The 20,620-nt window shown below is 38.6% G+C and overlaps 1 long non-coding RNA gene across 1 annotated transcript; it reads right to left on the bottom strand.

Annotated features, from left to right (window-relative positions):
• Positions 1-1,675: 1,675 nt before the first annotated feature.
• LOC103278179 (uncharacterized) lies at positions 1,676-13,170 on the bottom strand. The gene is made up of 5 exons (XR_001730066.2): positions 13,044-13,170; positions 11,730-11,891; positions 9,301-9,520; positions 4,204-4,286; positions 1,676-2,150 (listed from the first exon to the last, which is right to left on the bottom strand). It is a non-coding gene; the product is annotated as an uncharacterized LOC103278179 (long non-coding RNA).
• Positions 13,171-20,620: the final 7,450 nt, after the last annotated feature.

Below are 20,620 nucleotides of genomic sequence, written 5' to 3'. Positions count from 1 at the left end.
ACTCACTAATCTTTTCCCATCTATCAAAGAACATCTGGCACATGCACCAAATTGCCTTGATATCTAAAACTGCCTCCACAGCATTATCTTCTTTCCAACGTCAATGTTATGAATCCAAATATTGATCCAAATATTAAAGGTAAGTTCAACTTGATGGGGATAGAGTTCAACATCTCCTTTAAAAATGTAAACAATGGCCACATTTACAGTTTGAATCTGCATGATATGATCAGTGTCGACTCATATAATACAGGGAAAAGGGAAAGGATGGGTGTAATAATGACTTCTCCTAGGGGGTTAATAGATCCCTGCTAGCCAGTCATGCCCTTGGTGCATTTTTCAGCAGCCCCCTCACCTTGTGGTCTGAATTCTACACAGTGCTTCAGCAGGGATGATATCTACATTACTCTCTGAATTATGCAAGACTGATTTCTCCATGGCATCTGGGATATACTGATCTGCTGCATCATATCAAAAGGCTTAACTCAGACCTTTCTGTGACTTTCTTTAATGTGCTGTATATGCTTTAATCCATGCTGCAGCTCACATTGGCGCTGTGTGATTTATGGCTGCCAGTTTTGAGTGGACTTGGAGCCATCTTAAATGTTCAGTGTAGATGAGCCCTAAGCTGACCCGAGAGACTGTCAGCTTTCTAGAAGGGAGGAACCTTGTAGCCTTTGAAATTGTATGCTTAGACCTTGTAGAAAAAATAAAGTTCCCAAAAAGCACTTGGATCCTTTCCCTGTCCTTCCCAAGGCAAAGGTATAGGCCAAATTCAATCTCCCCCTTATCTTTTTTGTATAGTATGGTTACCATTTCTACAGGAATAGATTCCCAGATTTGGAAATGTGAAACCCTGGATGATGGGGACTTTTGGCTGAACAAAACCCTAGAGTTGTGCTGGACAACCCAGAAAATGCCTAGAGCGCTGATATTTTGTCAAACATGGATAAGTGAAACTGCAGATATTGGTCCCATGGAAATGTACTTTCAGAAAACTTGATACACTATTGCTGCTCTTATCTCATATGTATAATTTTTTTAGGGAAGGAGGAAAATAAATTGGATGGAAAAGGGTTTTGAGTAAAATGGTAGAGTGTTAAGATGCGTTGAAATATCATACATGTGAAGAAGTAACTTCAAGTCCACAAAAATTGTGTTCAAATAAACTTGTTAATCTTAAACATACCACTAGAATTTCTTTAATGAAGATTGCATTTAACACTACAAATTCAAAACTGATTTAATATTTATCCTCTCTCCCTAGAGAATTATGAGAATTATATTTCTGTAGAGAGGTCTAGAAATTTCTAGTAGAGTAGTTTCAGCACACCTTCATGTGATTCTCTTGGAGTCATAATGGATTACAGCCAAATTGACATGAAACCAATACAGGGTTGTAGAAAAGCTGCGCCAAAAGAAGCATGGCTATCTACGGAAACAGCAGAATGAATTCTTAAAAATAATGTTATCGGAAGCAAATGGGAAAAGATGAGAAGTTTAGTTTCTCATATGTTAGTTTCCACTAGCAATAGTCAGAGTAGATACCTCATTTCCCCCCACTATTCTTGACTGCCTGCCACTCTGACATTCTTTAGTGCTCTATTTATCAGTGGCACATTTTTGCAAGATAAACAAAGTGCAGGAAGGAAGAGGATGAGGGAGAATATTTCCTGTTATCTACAGCAATTTGTACAGAAGAATCAGAATATAATATATCACAGTAGATAATGCTAGAAACAGCGTTGTCTCATAGGTTTGTTTTTATTTTATTTTATTTTTTAAAATCTTCAGTTTTTATGCACATAACTCTCTTGAGACTGACCATCCTGACTGTTTTCTAGTACATATTTTTGTTGCCCAATATTTATTTTATGGCCATAGCTAAGTAGGACAAATGAACAATTTACAAACAGAAGTTATTCCCTGCAGTATGCTTTTTCCTTATTTATTTCATCATAGGAAAATATATCTACAGCAAATGACATCTCATAATAAAGATGTCACCGTTTCAATATTCCTTCCAAATTTCCATTAAATGTCACAAAGCCTGGAAAGGTCTCTTGGGCTTTCATCTCGTGTTGTTCTAGCCGGAAAATATATTAGCCCCTGGGCTGCAAACCTGAACTCTTGAATGACATCATGCTTAGCTGTTTAAAAAGAAAAAAGGAAAAAAGTACAATCCATCCCAGCATAAATCTTACCAGAAGTTAGGAACTATGGGAACTGAAGTCCAAAACACCTAGAGGATCAAAAGTTGGGAACTACTATCATATGCAGTAGATAGCAGGTGAAGCAGCAGCCAATACCTTAGAAATCTTGGCGGATAGAACAAGGTACAGTGCTTCTTCTGCTCCCACAGATTCAAATACCTTTATCATGAAAATATCCCATCCCAAAACAATCCAAAGAAGCAAAGCTTGATTTTGCCATATTATATAAGGGATATCATTTTGATATGGCACTGTATATATTGAGATTTGAGGATCCACAAATTTTGTTATCCGGGGGTCCTGGAGCCAAACTTCAGCAGATATCAAGGGCCCACTCTATTCCATATAATTTGTTAATACTTTATGCCCTATCAGCCTCAGAAAAGGTTAATCATGCTATCAAAACTCTTCAAATAAGATTCAAGAAAATGTTAAAGGTGCAATCTTCCAGAAAATGAAGGAGGCACTTTCTTGTCTATTGTTTCAGGCAAAATGCCTTGTGCCAGTTGGCCACATGCTTTATTTTACAGAGGAAGGTCAGAGGAAAATCTTATATTTGAAGGCATCTTATTTTGAAAGGGTTCATTTTAAAGACAAATAACCTTAAGAACATAGAAAAGGGCTTTTGAATCTGTATGCCAACAGTTAACATCTGTGGTGCAAACTGAGCCAACACATAAATCACATGGTCATTTTCTTTGCCACTTTAATTGAAAACATTGCACATCTATTTAAATTATATTAATAATTCATAAATATACATCTCTCATCTATAAATTAGTTTACAATACGTCTTCATCTAATTCACCATTTGGGGTGAATTATCACATATGTGACTAACCTTTAAGGATCTTGAATGTTTATATAGATGATTTTTCCAAATGGATAACATTTTTTCCTTTCATAAAAGAAACCAGAATTCAAGTGCCCAAGATGTGATGGGAATTTCTTTGTTAGAAAAAAGTTATTCATGTTGAAAAATTATCTATATAAAGGCCTACTCTAAGGAATTATTCTTTAGAAGATTCAGCCATTTCTTCAGTTGAACATTGCAGAAAGCAACATTTTCGATTATAGCCAGAGGGAGGGAGGGAGATACACAGACACTGAAAGACAGTCCAAAGCATATTAACTCATTTCAGTGAAGTTATCTGAGTTCAATGGGACTTCCTGCCAAGTAATGTACATAGAATTAACAGGATGGTATTTTTATTTATAACAGACTTTTAGGTCAGCTGTGGAATGTTGGCTCTAGTCACATAAAGTCTGTAGTTGAATCCCTGGGATCTCTCATGTAAGAACATAATTTAGCAGGATTGGAGAAATATCTCAAATTTTAAAATGAAGTGGGAGAACTTGTGACCCTCCAAATCAGTAGTTCTTAACTACTGGTCCCCAGGTGTTTTGGCCTATAGCTCCCAAAAATCGCAGCCAGTTTACCGGTTGTTAGGAGTTGTAGGTCAAAACATCTGGAAATCCACAGGTTGAGAACCACTGCTCCAGATTATAGAGTAGGAAGGGATTGAAAGGACCATGTCGTCCAATTCCCTAACGGAATACATAAATAAATTACTCACCTTCAGCACCACATTTCAAATACAGTAGAGTCTCACTTATCCAACACTTGCTTATCCAACGTTCTGGATTATCCAACGCATTTTTGTAGTCAATGTTTTCAATACATCATGATACTTTGGTGCTAAATTCATAAATACAGTAATTACTACATAGCATTACTGCGTATTGAACTACTTTTTCTGTCAAATTTTTTGTATAACATGATGTTTTGCTGCTTAATTTGTAAAATCATAACCTAATTTTATGTTTAATAGGCTTTTCCTTAATCCCTCCTTATTATCCAACATATTCGCTTATCCAACGTTCTGCTGGCCCGTTTATGTTGGATAAGTGAGACTCTACTGTACATTGTTCTCTTTGCCCACTTTCTTCACTCTTCAGCTTTCACAACCATACATAGAAATCTGAATACCTCTAATATTGAAGGGGTGAGCATGAACATTTTTTGACATACTGTTGGAATTCAACTTCCATCATTTGCAGGCAGTCTTGGCACTGGACAGGATTAGAGGAAAACACAGTACAAAATCAACCCCTGTATTTTTGGATGTACAGACAGCTTTGTCAGCCAACAAAAACTTCACAAGCAGTACTTTTTCGTGAATTGGCGATGCACTGTGAGTAAACACGCTACTGTTTTGGTGACACCATTTGTCTTTAGATAACGAAAGTGTATAATTTAATTGTCAGATGTGGTGATGTCTTGATAACATGCTTTTAAAACATTGGAAAAGAAGATATATAAGTGCAGTCTTATTGACAGCTAGAAAGATTTAAACATGGCAGAGTGAATCTTGTCACTTGACAATATTATTTGCTTTAATGGGTAAACTTGGGAAGGAAAAGGATTAGAAGTATTATTCATACCAAAATTATCCTGTCTATTCAATGGTAAAATAGCCATGGTCATCCTAAAATGAATTAAAGTGTAATTGACTTTCATTTGTCTCTCTCTTCCAACCCTCTCTCCCCCAACTTCCTTTCCCAAAAATAGACATCTCGTTCATTACTCCATTTTCCCATTTTTAAAAAGAAGCAATTGTATTTATCGCTGCATGAGTTAACTAGAAAGCTTATAAAACAGGCACTGACCTTCAGCCTCTTGTATTTTCATCCCTTCAGAATATGACAGCATGCATGAGCAAATGTTGCTCTTTGCAGCAATCACCTAAATTCATCAGTAATTTGCATAAGCCTTTTCTTCCTTGCTCACCCAGCAGAGTCAAGACAAGTTATTTTTTTAAAAAAAAAATCTGGAATATCCCTAGGATTTTAACAGCTGATGTAACTATCTTAATAACTTTCAGTTGTGCTTATACCTTCCAGTTGCACTTACAATACTATTTGACATGGTCACCAGAAAAGGCTAGAAAAGGTACAGCAAAAAGATTGCATTCAGGGAACTTTTATAGAAGGAAAAATTACAATGCTTGGAGCTTATTCCTTAAACATAAGGCAAGCAGTGGGGAAACATAATAGATATTCACAATACTACTTAATTATGTAGAGTTGCCGGATGAGTATTACCCAAAAAACGAAGACAGAGGAGTAACCCATGGGAGCAGACTGAAAGGTTGAAGGTTCTAATCTGAGGAGCAGGGTGAGCTGCTGCTGTTAGCCTCAGCTTCTGCCAAACTAGCAGTTTGAACACATGCAAATGAGAGTAGATTTATAGGTACCGCTCCAGCAGGAAGGTAACGGTGCTGCATGCAGTCATGCTGACCACATTACCTTGGAGGCGTCTACGGACAATGCTGGCTCTTCAACTTAGAAATCGAGATGAGCACCACTCCAAAGTCGGACTCGACTAAACTTAATGTCAAGGAGAAACCTTTACTTTTACCTTAATATAAATAGAACTAGGATAAATAAATTCAAAATTATTATTATTATGTTTACGTATATCCTGCTTTCAATCTCCATACAGAGACTCATTTATGTTATGAAACTCAAATTTAAAAATGACATTAATATGGCGCAGAATCAATGTGCCAGAATTCCTAAATAATTGCAGAATAGAATTTTTCTGTTCCATTGATTCCTGTTATAAATTTTAAATATGGCAATAGCTTTAGAAGGTTTATAAGAAATTTCAAACAGCTATACACTGCAGCCAGTTTCAAGTTGAGATGAAGCCTTGGCAAACTACAAAGTCTGGAGATCAATCAGTTATGCATCAAATGTGTCTACTGTCTATACCTCTTTGAGACTTGAAATACACGCTCCGTCTGGCATTAAGCTTGCAGAAGTGATATTAAAGCAAAGAAAGCAATATAAAGCACTATCATGTTCTATAAAGTATTTAGGCAAAGAGCCCCAAATATTTATACACCTGTAAAACAGGCTTTGCTTTGGACTAAAATCCAAGCCCTGGAGTGCTTCATTAATTATCTGACAGATGACTGACATTATTGTCTGTGGTAATGACAAAGATTGAAGGTTCTGAGATACTGGAATCTCAAATTAACTTTAATCTATTCACCCAACAGAACCTCTAAGAGACCAGTAATACTTTTTAAAACATGTTTTCAGAAAACAAGTTAATCTTCATTAAAATTCTGACATTGTGGAAAAGTAAACAGCAGGGCCGGTCGGAGATAAATTTAAATATTAAGCAGGGGCGCTGAAAAGCGCCCCCCGCCGGCCCCGCCTCCTGTGCCCTGGCCCCGCCTCCCAACCAGCGTGCCCTGGCCCCGCCTCCCGCGCTGCGTGGGAGGCGGGGCCAGGGCACGCTGGGTGGAAGGCGGGGCCAGGGTTGGCCCCGCCTCCCATGCTATTCGCCCTGGCCCCGCCTCCCACGCAGCGTGGGAGGCGCGGCCAGGGTTGGAAAGAGGGAGGCTTCGCCGCCCGGGGAGGGGAGGAGGGATCGCCTCCTCCCCTCCCCGGGCGGCGAAAGAAGCAGGCTTCGCCGCCCGGGGAGGGAAGGAGGCGATCCCTCCTCCCCTCCCCGGGCGGCGAAAGAGGGAACCACAAGGCCAGGGCGCACTGGTCGGGCGGCGGGGCACCGTCAGAGCAGTGCCCCGCCTCCCTCCCAGCCTGACGGCGCCCCCCGGGACCTGCGCCCGAGGCGGCGGCGTCACTGGCCTTTATGGTGGGGCCGGCCCTGGTAAACAGTAGACTTTGGGATTTGGTTGATATTTTTATAGTGTGTTGATGCTATAAAGCTTGTTTGTAAGCTCTCTTTAGTGAAATCCCATAATGCTGCCACCTAGTGCAAGAAAGAGCAATTTTGAAATGTATGTTGAACATTCTGAAATTCAAAACCAAAAATTGTCCACATGATTGAGGTAGTGAAACCAAAGTTTTCTGATGGTTTGATGTACACAGACTTTGTTTCTTGCACAAAAATATTATCTAAAATTATATTCAGGCAGTGTGTGTGTGTGTGTGTGTGTGTATATATATATATATATATAAAATTATGTAGGTAAGGTAAAGTTAAAGGTTTTCCCCTGACATTAAGTCTAGTTGTGTCTGACTCTGTGGGTTGGTGCTCATCTCCATTTCTAAGCTGAAGAGCCAGCGTTGTCCGTAGACACCTCCATAGTCAGGTGGCCAGCATGACTGCATGGAGCGCCATTTCCTTCCCTCCGAAGTGGTACCTATTGATCTACCCACATTTGCATGTTTTCGAACTGCTAGGTCAGAAGCTAGAGCTAACAGTTGAAGCTCACCCCGCTCCTCGACTTGAACCTCCGACCTTTTGGTCAGCAAGTTCAGCAGCTCAGTGGTTTAATCCACAGCACCACTGGGGGCTCCTTTCATTATGTACTTGGGACCAGAAGTGTTTTCGATTTCAGATTTGTGTAACATTTTTGAATACTTGCAATCTCATAATGTACATATATGCAAAAAAATTATACAATCTGAAATCGAAAACACTTCTAATCCCAAATATTTTGGACAAGAAATATTCAACATGTAATAATCTAATTGAACCAGTGTAACTGGAGAAGACATGCCAGTATAGCCAGCTGTTCATATAGGTGTGTGATCTAGCATTCCTGACTTTCTCACTTAGGATTAGACACCCATTCAAACTGATTGGTGAAATAACAATGGAAAGAAAACTAAGCACATCTTCATTGTATTCATCTCGTTTATTGCACATCACAAACAACGAAAGTAACCTAAGACGGAGTTCTGGTGCAGTGCAATTGTTTACCTTCAATTGTATTTACAGATCCAACAGAGCTTTGCCTCTTTAAGATCTCTGTGCAACAAATGTGTAGAACCATTATTAGTGCTTTGTTTTGGTTAGAAACACTTGAACAAATGTCTTATTTTTTCTCTCTCTCTCACACACACACACATATGACCTCATCACATGGAGCATTCTCCCCATTGAATGACACTTCATCTTCAAGGACAAAAAGGCACAGAGCTCATCACATGATGTTTGCCTACTTCCAGCCATCATCCATTGCCCTTTGTCCTTGAAATGGAGCTGAAGTGTGTTGAAAGAAGAGAGTTCAGAACATAGGCCAGTAAATGTGTTTTGAACCTCTGGTGCATGCCAAAACAGTCGCTAATGTCAAAAACATATGTGATGGGATCTGGCAGATTCAGTCATGTTGAATCCTTTCAGTGACATGCAGGAATGGGTGTTCCTCACCACTTTACTATCACCGCATTTTCTCCATAATGGTAATCTAGGTTCCATAGGAAGTGGTGGATTTCTCAATTACACTCCATTTTATGAAGTACCCCTCCATGATCCTTCTGTTTTTTAAAGTAGTTTAAAGACAGCGTGGGTCCTATTGAAAGCAGTGTTTTAAAAAATGTGCTGATTTCCTCAAGGGGGAGGCAGTGCTGGTTGGAGCTGAAGGAAGTCATGGTCCATCATTACTAGTAGGTTGGGGGCTCCTGCTATAACCACTGACACAACACATGACAATCATTATAACTACAATTGAGTCTCACTTATCCAACATAAATGGGCCAGCAGAACGTTGGATAAGCAAATATGTTGGATAATAAGGAGGGATTAAGGAAAAGCCTATTAAACATCAAATTGGGTTATAATTTTACAAATTAAGCACCAAAACAACATGTTCTACAACAAATTTGACAGAAAAAGTAGTTCAATACGCAGTAATGCTAGTGATTACTGTATTTATGAATTTAGCACCAAAATATCATGATGTATTGAAAACATAGACTACAAAAATGCATTGGATAATTCAGAACATTGGATAAGTGAGACTCTACTGTATATGTGACTGATTTCTGTATGCTGCAGCTTAGGCTGGAGTAATTCTGTCATAAAATACACACCCAGACTTTTCTTGAGAGGTAGGATGTTGTTCTGGTGTTATGGTAATTATATTTCCATTTCACAAAGCTCAAGTCAAACGTTCAACTGCCATCACAGCTGTTGGCTGTTTGAACATCTCAACTGAGGAATGCAGGTGCAAAATAGGAACCCAAGTGCATAATACTCATTATTTAAATCACAAGCAAGACAATATTTTCAGAAACCAGACAGCAAACTTTGAGATATATTTACCTTGTTATAGTCAACAGCTCTTCATTGACATGCTTGAATGCAAACATGGCCAGGCCTGAAGAAATGGGATTTCCTGCCAGAAACCTATTTTTCAAACTGGGAACAACACGTTATGAATATTTTTTTTCTATTTCCATTAGCTGTAGTGGAAATCCAGAGCTTATTCTTCTGTGTAAATGAGCCCTCGATAGGGTCATCTTGGATTTGCCTGATGTCTCTACTGAAATAAAAGTATTAATTTGACATCAGCTAAGAAATCAGCTGCCTTATCAGTTTCTTCTTAATGAGGCAGACTAATTACTATGTAAATAAGAGGTGACAGTTTGGGGTAGGTTACAATTGCTTAATTGAGCAATCACCTCCACCAAAATGGTTGAAACAAACAACAGCATGAGATCACTGTAACCTGAATCTTTTTCATTAACATTAATGACAGTTAAAATGATTTATGAGTGAGCATACTAGATGGGCAGACTAAAGAGGGTCAGAAGAAGAAAAAACTAAATGCCTTTTCTAATCTCCATATTTTATTTTTCCCAGTATCTGAAGCAGAGTGCATTTGCAAGCTTAACATAATAAACTCCCCCAACCCGCAGAGCTGGGGGAGGGAAGTGGCTTTGCCCCCTCCCACCGGAAGGGAGTGTTGTTGTAGGGATGGGGCTTTTAGGAAGCTGTCCGCCCCCATTGTCACTCACCTTTTGGACCTCGACCTGCCAGCCACTCACAGTATAGCTTATGTGGTCGCCTAGTGGGACCAGGTAGGAATTTTTTCCCTTTTATGCTCTAGGAGGGTTTTTCGCTTACCCTATACTGTGAATAGTGGCAGATTGGGAGGTGTGGTCATTTAAATAGGGTTTCCATCAGAATACATAGGATATTTGCATACTTTTGGTGTGCACCACAAGGCACCTCAGTTTTGGTGTAGCCCAGAAGTGGAAACCCTCGCCGAGGGTTCAAACAACCTCGGCGAGGGTAAACAATTATGACCTAGGAATGGGAGACTATGACCTCAATCATCCTTGCGGCAGAACTCTCCACCACATTCCCCTTTAGGTCATCCAGGTTTAGTTACACTGGGGACCTGGTGTTTCACCCTAAATTCAGTTGAAGGTTAGGTCGGGAAGGACCACCAATATGGGCTTTATGCCTCACCAAATTCATAGATGACAACTGAGAGTTAGATTCAAGTTACAAATTAAAGATTTAATTAGGTAACATTTAATAAAGTTGCCCAGTTTAAATCCAAATCTGTTGTGTCAGCTCTTTATTTCAGGGGGTTGGAAGGCAAAGAGTTCTTATGGCTGAGTTTCTTGTTTGCTTGTTTTTTTAATTAGAAGCCAAAGTTCTCAGAAGTACTGTACACCCAATACCACATTTTAAATAATAATTTTAGAATGATTCTGACTCCATATTTCATACTACATTATAAGATTATGAATTGTACTGATGGTTGCTGTATTTGAAATGAACGATAGACCTTTAGGAAGGCACACAAATACTTCCAGACTGTTTTCACTTTCATTATTGAAAATGCTTTTAACCTAGAATGGGCTTTCCTGAAACTGAAGTCTAAACTATCCATTCCCAGAGGCCAAATTACATATTATAATAAAGAACATTCATGATGCCTTCAGATATGCTGAAATGTAGTTCACTAGACCATATCAGTATCACCTGATGACTTCACATTGCAGTTTTGCCAAAGCTACGATCATACAATTCTTCTAACCTCCACTTCTGTGACCTCACACAGTCACAGGGAGAAAGAAGATGTACAATTTTGATTTGTTTGGTATCACCAGGATATAAACACCCAATATTTCTGTCACAAAGGATGTTCTGAAAGCTGAAACAGTATGAGTCTTTGTGTTATAGATATAGTATGCATAAACTGGAATGAGGGCTTGCATGGTGTAGTGGTTTGAGTTTTGAACCACAACACTAGAAACTAGAGTCTGAATTGGCCATGAAACCACTGGGTAAACTGTGAGCAAGTCACACTGTCTCAACCTCACAGGAAAACAATGGCAAATCATCTCTGAACAAATCTTGCCAAGAAAATCCTGTAGTAGGGTCGCCATATGTCAGAAATGACATGAAGGTACACAACAATGCCAATGTTACCAAAACAAAATAGTTGGGAGAAAAACGGCATACATAAACACATTTGTCAAAGTTTGTGTAAAAGTTCATACAATCTGTGGTTCTAAATAATGTAGCTTGAATCCAATTGATTAATCACAATTAGAGTAGACCTATTGACTTAATTAATGACTTATGAGTTTTCACTTGAGTAAATGCCATTGTATAAATGCAGTCCATTCTAGCTGGGATGTGATGTAGAGGCCTGTTTTTTTTCTTAGAAATGTATCATGGGTGATATCTTATTCTTGCTACACTTCCTGCTTCTCCTAGGACTTCCTACTTACCTAAATCAGCATCCTAGGATGCTTCCATACCAACTTCAGAACCTCTTGTATTCTGGAAGAGCAAGAAATAGGGCATGGCTCCTATTCACAATCTGCAGTGTGTCTCCAATATACATCATCATCATGATCATCGTCATCTTTGTCCAACATCTTTTCCCTGATCTAGAACAAATGCAACATAGTTAAAAATATAAAAAATCAACTTGAAGGAAAAATTCAACTGCTGTATTAAAAACGTTCAGGGTGCATCTACACTGTTGAATTAATGCATTCTGACACCACCTTAACTGACATAACTTGATGCTATGGAATCCTGGGAGTTGTAGTTTTACAAATTCTTTACCTTTCTCTGCCAAGGAGTGCTGATGCCTCACCAAACTACAAATCCCAGGATTCCATAGCATTATGCCATGGCAATTGAGTTGGTGTTAAATTCATTAGTTCCACAGTGTAAAGATAGCCTCATACAGCCGAAATGTTTAGAAGTAATTTCAAAAAAATACAACTGAATCAGCACAATATAGTATTCTCGCAAAGAGCCACAGCTGAGTGACTATAAACAACAATTGTACTACATTTTATTTCTGCTCATTCAAAAACTATTCTTTTCTATCAGGTTAATGATATAATTTATCCTGAACACACAGTGACTTCCTAAAATCCAGCAGAAGTAAACTTTAGTCAAGGTAGTACCTTTTCACTTTTTAATTGTCATAGCTGATGTTGTTTATATGCGTATATACTGTTTGTTTATATGCGTTACTTTGAAGTGTGTCTGTGAGCCGCCCTAAGACCGCCCAGGGAGATGGTGGTGGGATATAAATAAAAATGTATTATTATTATTATTATTATTATTATTATTATTATTATTACTTACAAAATTATTTTAATCGGTTTCTTTATAATAGCATAACATTTATAATAGCACATTAGGTTTTTGGAAATGACATGCTGAAATTGTTCTCTCCAATTCACATTTTTTCTGTCATATTTGCAGACGTGGGAAATATTTTCCACATAGGCATTTATCATTTGTCTTTCCAGACTATAAATCTTTAGACTCATAAACATGCTAAAAATGTTGACCTCCAAATGTTAGTTGAGAAAAAAAAATCCATCTGCTCACCTGATTTTGAATACATAACCATGGGAAAAGTTTCTGGGAATATGATTTGCTATATTAGTTAAGACCACACTAAATTTGTATTAAATGATTAGGATGAAACAGAATAAATAAATACAATTGTTAAGCTACTTCAATCTTTCACAAGCCCAACAAACTATTCCATCTGTTGCAGGTCTTCTAGATATCACCTCAATTATTGGCTCTTCAAATTGTTGTCTCCTTGACCTTCAGATTCTCATAGTTGCTCTGCAATTTGTTTATCCCTCAAGTGACATACACATGCTTTTAAACAAAACTGCAATGCATTGTTGCAAATCTTACATGGTATGAACTATGGTCTTCAAATACATACTTGAGTTTGATTAGCAGTTAATTACAGATTCACCTCAGCTGTGGCCTGGAATGTGCTAAACGTTTTTGAATTCTTTATCTACTGTGGAGAAATCGGAATATTCGTTGCTGGAGAAGCCTAAGAGCTGTTGCTTTTTTGTTCAAAGACAACAATCTCTGTCAAACATATAAATAAGCCAAAGGCATTTTTGTGTGTTTGACTGCTGGGTTTTTTGTTGTTGTTTTTTTGCATCAGTAAACAGAAGTTTGGCATCAAAACATAGCTATCTTTTTGTAGATAATTTCCATGCAAAAAAACCTTGTGTAATTTTGTGCAGAAAATTTCCCAGAAAACTTTGTAATGTGTGAATACCCATAAGTACTGTACAGAAATATTTATTTTCTCCACAGTGGAGGGGGGAAAAAACCTGTAGGCATGATTCATTCTCACTTGTGAGGACAAAATAGCCAATTATTTACATCCCTTTATATTGGTTGCAGATATGGGGTTCATAAGTTAAACAATGACCCCAAACATTTCCCCCATCTTTGCTGTACAGAACGGACTGGGGTCACTGGAGACCAGTCCACAAAGATGTACTTTTGATGAACCTTACCATAAAAGAGATTTCCAAGTCTTTCCTTCCACATGACAAGAGGAAAAATACAAAGGGAATGACTCATGCTTCTACTTTAGCAGAACACTGCTTTTGATATAATGTATGATTTGGTTCTGTGAAAACAGGAATTGTATTATTGCAAACCATTTCTCAGACCTTGCCTTTTGACCTGTGAGATTCCTTCTTCTTCTCAAGTCCGTATTCTTTTCATTACTCTGAAGACAGCTAGGAGAAAATCAGAGTATGCGTGACTGTAAGTCTTTGCTTCACTTTGAGTTGAATCTAATATGAGCTATTCATGACTTATGCAATGCACTTCCATTTGGAAATATGGCTTTTATTTTGGTTATAGCTATTTAATGGAACAAGTCAGAATATAAATTCAGAGCACAATAGCTGGTGAGAACAATAGTTAAATATGCTCAGGCAAAACATTTGAATTAAATATTTATTTTCCTAGAAATCTTATTTGAATGAAAAATGACCATTTATTCTATTATATGCTGCGTTACCCAACATTATTAAGCATTTCTTAAAATATTCTAACTTTCAAAGGCACTTATGCAGCCTGTTCCTAGGCAGATCAACTTGTTGGGAAATAATTGTCATTCTGACATTAAGAGACATTTGCTATATGGGATAAAATGAAGTCTTAAACCTCTTTGTGCTAGCTTGTCATGAAATGGTATTTTTTTGGAAAAAATAAAGTGCTTTAATTATTTAATAAAATATGTATAAATTTTAGCCCTTAAAGCAATACGTTGTAAAACAATCACAATAGAATATAAAACTCACAGAAAAATATAAGCTCAAATATAACTTCATTTAAAAGAGGATAAAACAATTGAATGACCATTCAAGTCCTGGTGAAACAGAGAGAGTCTATACTGACATGAAAACCATAGTTAAACTAGCTTTGCTCACTTGAGGCAAAGTTTGGAGGGTATTTTCCGAGTGGGGAAATCAGCCTGGTTGAATGGGTTATTCTATTGACATTTGAATGGGGAAACTTGCAACAGCCAGTGGCCGGTAGGGAACAGTTAGAAGGTGAGGTGATAATTCAGTGGAACTGATGTGGTCTCAACTCAGATAGACTGTGCAGACATCAAACCAACACCTCAGCAGCAGGTTCAACAGGGTGCATGTGGTCACCACCAAAACAACTCTGGGGCATTTCTGCTCCTGACTGACCAGTGTAGACCTGCCCACAATTTACAGGCAATGGCATTCTAAAATCAGGGTGTTGCTATAAGGAGCCTCTGGTGCATTTCCACCAATTTGACACTGTCTTAACAATATCCTATACAACAAGGTCTCTGATAAAGAAATGCAAATTACTGGCAGACATGTAATGTTTTGAGCCTAACCCACTACAGCAGTGATTCTTAATCTGTGGGTCCCCAGATGTTTTGGCCTACAACTCCCAGAAATCCCAGTTTATTTATTTATTTAGGACACTTCTACCCTGCCTTTCTCAACCCTGAAGGGGACTCAAGGCAGCTTTACACATCAGCAACTATTTGATGCCTTTAAAAACAGTGTACAATAACATAAACATTTAAAATGAAATTTTAAAATATAATTAAAAACAATATTTAAAAACATTTAAAAAGAATACTATCACAATTACCAGCTGTTAGGATTTCTGGGAGTTGAAGGCCAAAGCACCTGGGAACCCACATGTTGAGAACTACTGCACTAGGGAATTACAAGTCAAAACTAGCAATTTATTACTATTATTACTATAATAATAATAATAATAATAATAATAATAATAATAATAATAATAATAATAATAATAACCTCTCTGTATCGCCCCTGAAGGAGACTCAAAGTGACTTAACATAAATACATCAGCATAACCATTTAAAATAAACAAATATACGAACATTAAAACAGGATTAAATATAAACAGTATCAAAAATTATCAGTTAATAAACATTAAAACAAATTCAAAGTTAAAAATCACAGCACCCCCTGAATTGATCTTAAAAAACTTCATATTTAAAATCCTCTCTGAATAAGAAAGTTTTAGCCTGCTGCCAGAAGAACAGGAGGGGAGGGGGCCATTCTGGCTTCCCTGGGCAGGGAGTTCTAGTGTCAAGGAGCAACCACTGAGAGAAAAGGCCCGCTCTCTAGTTCCCACCAACCAGGCTTGAGATGGAGGTGGGACCGAAAGAAGGGCCTCTCCTGAAGATCTCAGGGCATGGGAAGGTTCATACAAGGGGATGCAGACAACCAAATAGCCTTGACCAGAACCATCTAGGGCTTTAATAACCTCTCAAGAGAAACAGAAATGACCCCATACCTGCTGGCCTTCTGCAGGCTTTTGGGGAATAGTAAGGAGAGGCTCTGGGGTTGGTGGGTGGGATTGGGGCATATGAGTTTTAAATGCCATTTTAATGTATTTGCTGTATTTTAATTCTATTTTTACTACACTTTTATTATTTAATTGTTTTTAACTTTTGTATTGCTCTTTTTAAACAGTTTAGTTGCTTTTAGTCTCCATGGGGAGAAAGGCGGGATATAAATAAATACAACAACAACAACAACAACAACAACAACAACCAGAATTTCAAATTGTTCCCAGAAACAGACTGGCAGCCAATGGAGCTGCTGCAATAGGAGGGGTGTCCACTTCCTTTAGCCTGCCCCAGTTAGCAACCTGGCTGCAGCTCTTTGGACCAGCTGAGGTTTCCGTGCACTCTTCAGAAGCAACCCTACATTGAATGGGTTACAGGAATCCATATGTGATTTAACTAAAGCATGTACCACCATAGCCAGATCTGGCTTCTCAAGGAACAGGTACAGTTGGCGCACAGATTTAATTGTACAAAGGCCCTCCTGGCAGCTGCAGATAGCTGGGCCTCTAGGTTCAATGCTAAATCCAGGAGGACCTGGAAACTGCGAACCCAGGTCTGTAAAAGGATGTTAGGCTTCTCAGTCAGGCAGGAGAAATTTTTGATATCCCATCACTGCCACCAATTATAATTGTAAAAAGGAACTTCTAAGACAGGAGAAAATTTTTATTTCAAGATCCCAACCTGTTGTGACTCAGCCTTTGCCTTTGTGTGACTCTGATGTGCCTTTGTGTGATTCTGATGAGGATTCTGGGTTATATGTGCATAGTGATGTGATTCAACAGATTCAGGATGAATTTGAAGATGATTCTGATGTTGGGAATTATAGCATCCAGGTGCAGAGTGTTCCTGCTGTGGGAAATGAAGAGCAGGGAGTTGTTCCCATGGGAAGAAATGATGATGATGTTTCTGATGACGGATTTCAGGTGCTAGAAGCAGAAATGGAGGGTAGCTCTTTGCCTCCACCTGATAACACTAACGAGCTCAGTGGCCTTGACTCTCTTGATTGGGCTTCGAGACTGGAATTTAGAGGGTTGCGTAGAAGTTTTCGAATAGCTAATAAACGGGAGGTCAAAGGGCAAAGAAATGCCTTTATGTCATGGTTTTAAAACAGTCTGCTGAAAGGGAGTCAATGCAACTTCATCGCTTGATCAAGAAGCAAGTCTGCTTTCCTGTACCAAGTTTGCTTTCCTGGATTCTCATGTGGATATATTCTGGTTGCTGGGACTTTTGGCTTCTATGAAAAGGACTTTGGTTCATGCCTTCAATGGACTTACTGCTTACAGGCTTGTTTTGGTATCTATCTTTTGGAACTGAACTTTTACCTTTTATGAACTTTCTTTTCCCTATTTTCTAAATACACTACAAATGACTACTTTCTGTGTGTGGCTTGGTGTCTTTAGCAAGGTGAAGCTAACCTGAGGTGTGACACAACCTCTGCCAACAATAAACAAGTATATGTGTACGTGTGCGTGAGGCAATGGTGCCGATAAGGGGAGAGGGATGGAATAAACCTCACAAAACTCTGTGACTGGTAGTTCACACCTGAAATACTTTTTCTCTGTCTCTGTGTCATCTTTTTTATATGTATTTGTCACAGGGTTTGATTTTAAATGCCTGCATATGTTTCTTCAAAGTGTAACCCAAACTTGGGCCAATATGTAACTTTCAACTTCTCCTCATAGGTTACATCAATATACTCTCCAGCCGACTTTCAGAAATGTAATTTTAGTCCTGTAACTTGACACGAGACTTCAATATATAAGATGAAACAAAGAAATGTTTATTTATGAATACATTTGCACATAAAGCTTTACAAAATTCTTTACTTCAGTTCCACTTAGATATTCTTGTTTTTTTCTTTAACTCTTTTGAATACATAAATCTATTATAATATAACTTTCAGAACAGTTTAACTTAGTTTGACTTGGTTATGCACTTTCTTCACTTTCAAAAGTATATATTTCTCCTCAGCCTTCTGGCCAAATAACTTATAACTTATTGCCTGTGGCGCCATCGTCCCAGGGGTGCCATTGAGGCCCTCGGGAGGGTGGCGCTACCCCCGCCTCCTTTACCTTCAGGACGAGCCTTCCCACCACGGCTTGGTCCTTGCCGCCACCTCCCACGCGGCCTGGCCCTGCCTCTTGGCCCATGCGGCCTGGGCATGCCTCCTGACCCTTCCTGCTGCGGCCTGACCCTTCCTGCCGCCGCCTGGCCCTTCCCAACATGTGGCCCAGCCCGTGCGGCCTGGCCCTTCCCACTGCAGAAGGACAAGGATTTAGAATACATGTGGCAGCTCTCACCTCTCCAAGGATTCTGTCCACATCCTCAGGCAGCACCAATTGAAAAGTATCCATCAACACTGGACAAACAGGAACCAATGTTACATCCATTGGAACGGTGCCAATAACATCATCCAAGTCAGAATGGATCTGAGTGACTTTACCTGCAAAGTGCCTTACAAATTCTTTGCAGTGGGCTGCTTAGTGGTCAGAGCAAGGAATAATTTCTCTGCTGTCTTCATTACTGCAGAATAGGCTTTCAAATACTTTCTAGACTGTGCTCAGTCAGATTCACTTCAAGTTCTCAGCCAACATAGCTCTAATCTCCATTTTACTTGCTTCATCACCGCCAACTTCTTGAAAAACCAAGGGGCTGGTCTGGCTCTGTGCTGTGAGAGGTGGCATCGAGGAGGTATTGTGTCTACCACCCTGGCCATTTCCCCATTCCAGAGGTAAGTCAGAGCTTTGGCAGAATTGCCTGCCAAGGTGACAGGAAAATTCCCAAGAGCTGTCAGGGCATTGAAGCACATTGGAAGACAATAAATGTTAAAGTTTCTGGAAAACAATATTTGGGAATTTTGAAACAAATGGGACTGTAATTGACATAAAATGGTACCATCAAGTTACACAAGTAAGGTTTCACATTATTCTAGTCAAAGCCTATTTAAAAAATCCAAAATGGCAGGGCTGAATGCACATTACAGAGCATGAAAAGTCTGGCTATTTGTCAAGATCCCTGGAGCAGCAAAACACCCACCACCTTCCACTTTCAACAAAATTTTCAAATATTAAAGAATGTGTTTGAAAATTGTGTTTAAAATGGCAATTAATTGCAACAACAAATCACACTTGAACCATTGTCCAGAGTAATGGGAGTAGATATGTTTAAAGTAGAACTTTGCAATTTCTGCTTTGGGTTAGTTTCCTTGTGATCTGCTGAAATCTTATGGTGTAATTTTCTATTGTGCTTATGCATCACAATTTAGTGTGTACCACTATAGACAGGAAGGTTTTATTGGTCCGATATGTAAATTTGTGGCATCATGTTCTGTTTTAAGTGCCAAGTCTCTTTGAAATAAAGAGGGAATAGTATGGAAGAATCAAAGCTATCTGCAGATGCTTGTCTCCTTGACCATTTTTTGCAGAACCTATCAAGTAGGCAGGCAATATCTGCTGTTTGCAGATTACTTATACATTCAATTGCTCTGGAAGATGTCCAAGAAATAAATTTAATTGCCATCTGTTCAGGACCTTTTTTTTTGCAAATGATAGTGATTTTATGGGCTGCCTGCTTGCTTTTGTTCTCTGTCAGGTACTTTGGAAGCATTCTTTCACCTGTTCAGAATACTGCGGAGGTGTTATTCTCAAAGGCGATATCAATTCTTATCTTTGAAGCCATGCTGATCCTGAGCAAATGTGCCCTTAATAATATAATTCCTCATTCTGGGGAAGAGCCGTTTAATTATGAAAGCTACTTTGATATCTGTTCTTACAAGAATCACAAGAGAGAGTAGAATGCTAGTCTTATTGCCCATTTCTCTTCAATCTTCTTCCCTCAGATATCAAATTCACATCTTATTAATAATTTTGCTGGAAAGAAGCTGATAGAGACGTTGGCAAAGAAGAGCCTCTGCATTTTACAGAAAGACATTAGCAGATATTAGTAAGTATGTGTGAATTCCATACAATTTGCTTCACATATATTGTACCTGAAACACTCTAAAATCCAAAATTGTTCACATAGGCAGCTGAGATAGTAGTGACAACTTTGCTTTCTCATGGTTCAACACATACAATCTTTGTAAAGAATCAACTGGATTCCAGTCATTCAGAAAAATGGGGGAATCCAACATTAGCACAGTTCACTGTAACTGTAAATTGAAGTATAAAATATATCTCATATATTTCTATGACTCTCACATGAGTTTCCATGCCATATTTTTGAAATGTGATAATAACACACTGCCCCCCCCCTTTATCACAGTGACAATTCTTTGGAATCACGAATATTGTAAAGTCTTAGTCTTTCCCCCTCCCCCCAAAAAATCCCTTTAAATACTAATATTAAAATCTAATATATTCTAATTAGCTAGGTTGTGCATTGGCTGAAATTTAAATGGTCTGCGATTTTATGCTACTCTGTTTTATATGGGTTATTATTAAAGCATAGAGC

The sequence above is a fragment of the Anolis carolinensis genome, chromosome 3 (genome assembly GCF_035594765.1).
Source record: "Anolis carolinensis isolate JA03-04 chromosome 3, rAnoCar3.1.pri, whole genome shotgun sequence".
Classification (NCBI taxonomy): Eukaryota; Metazoa; Chordata; class Lepidosauria; order Squamata; family Dactyloidae; genus Anolis; species Anolis carolinensis.
Note: the sequence above shows the minus strand (reverse complement) of the source record. Positions and strands in the feature narration are given on the sequence as shown.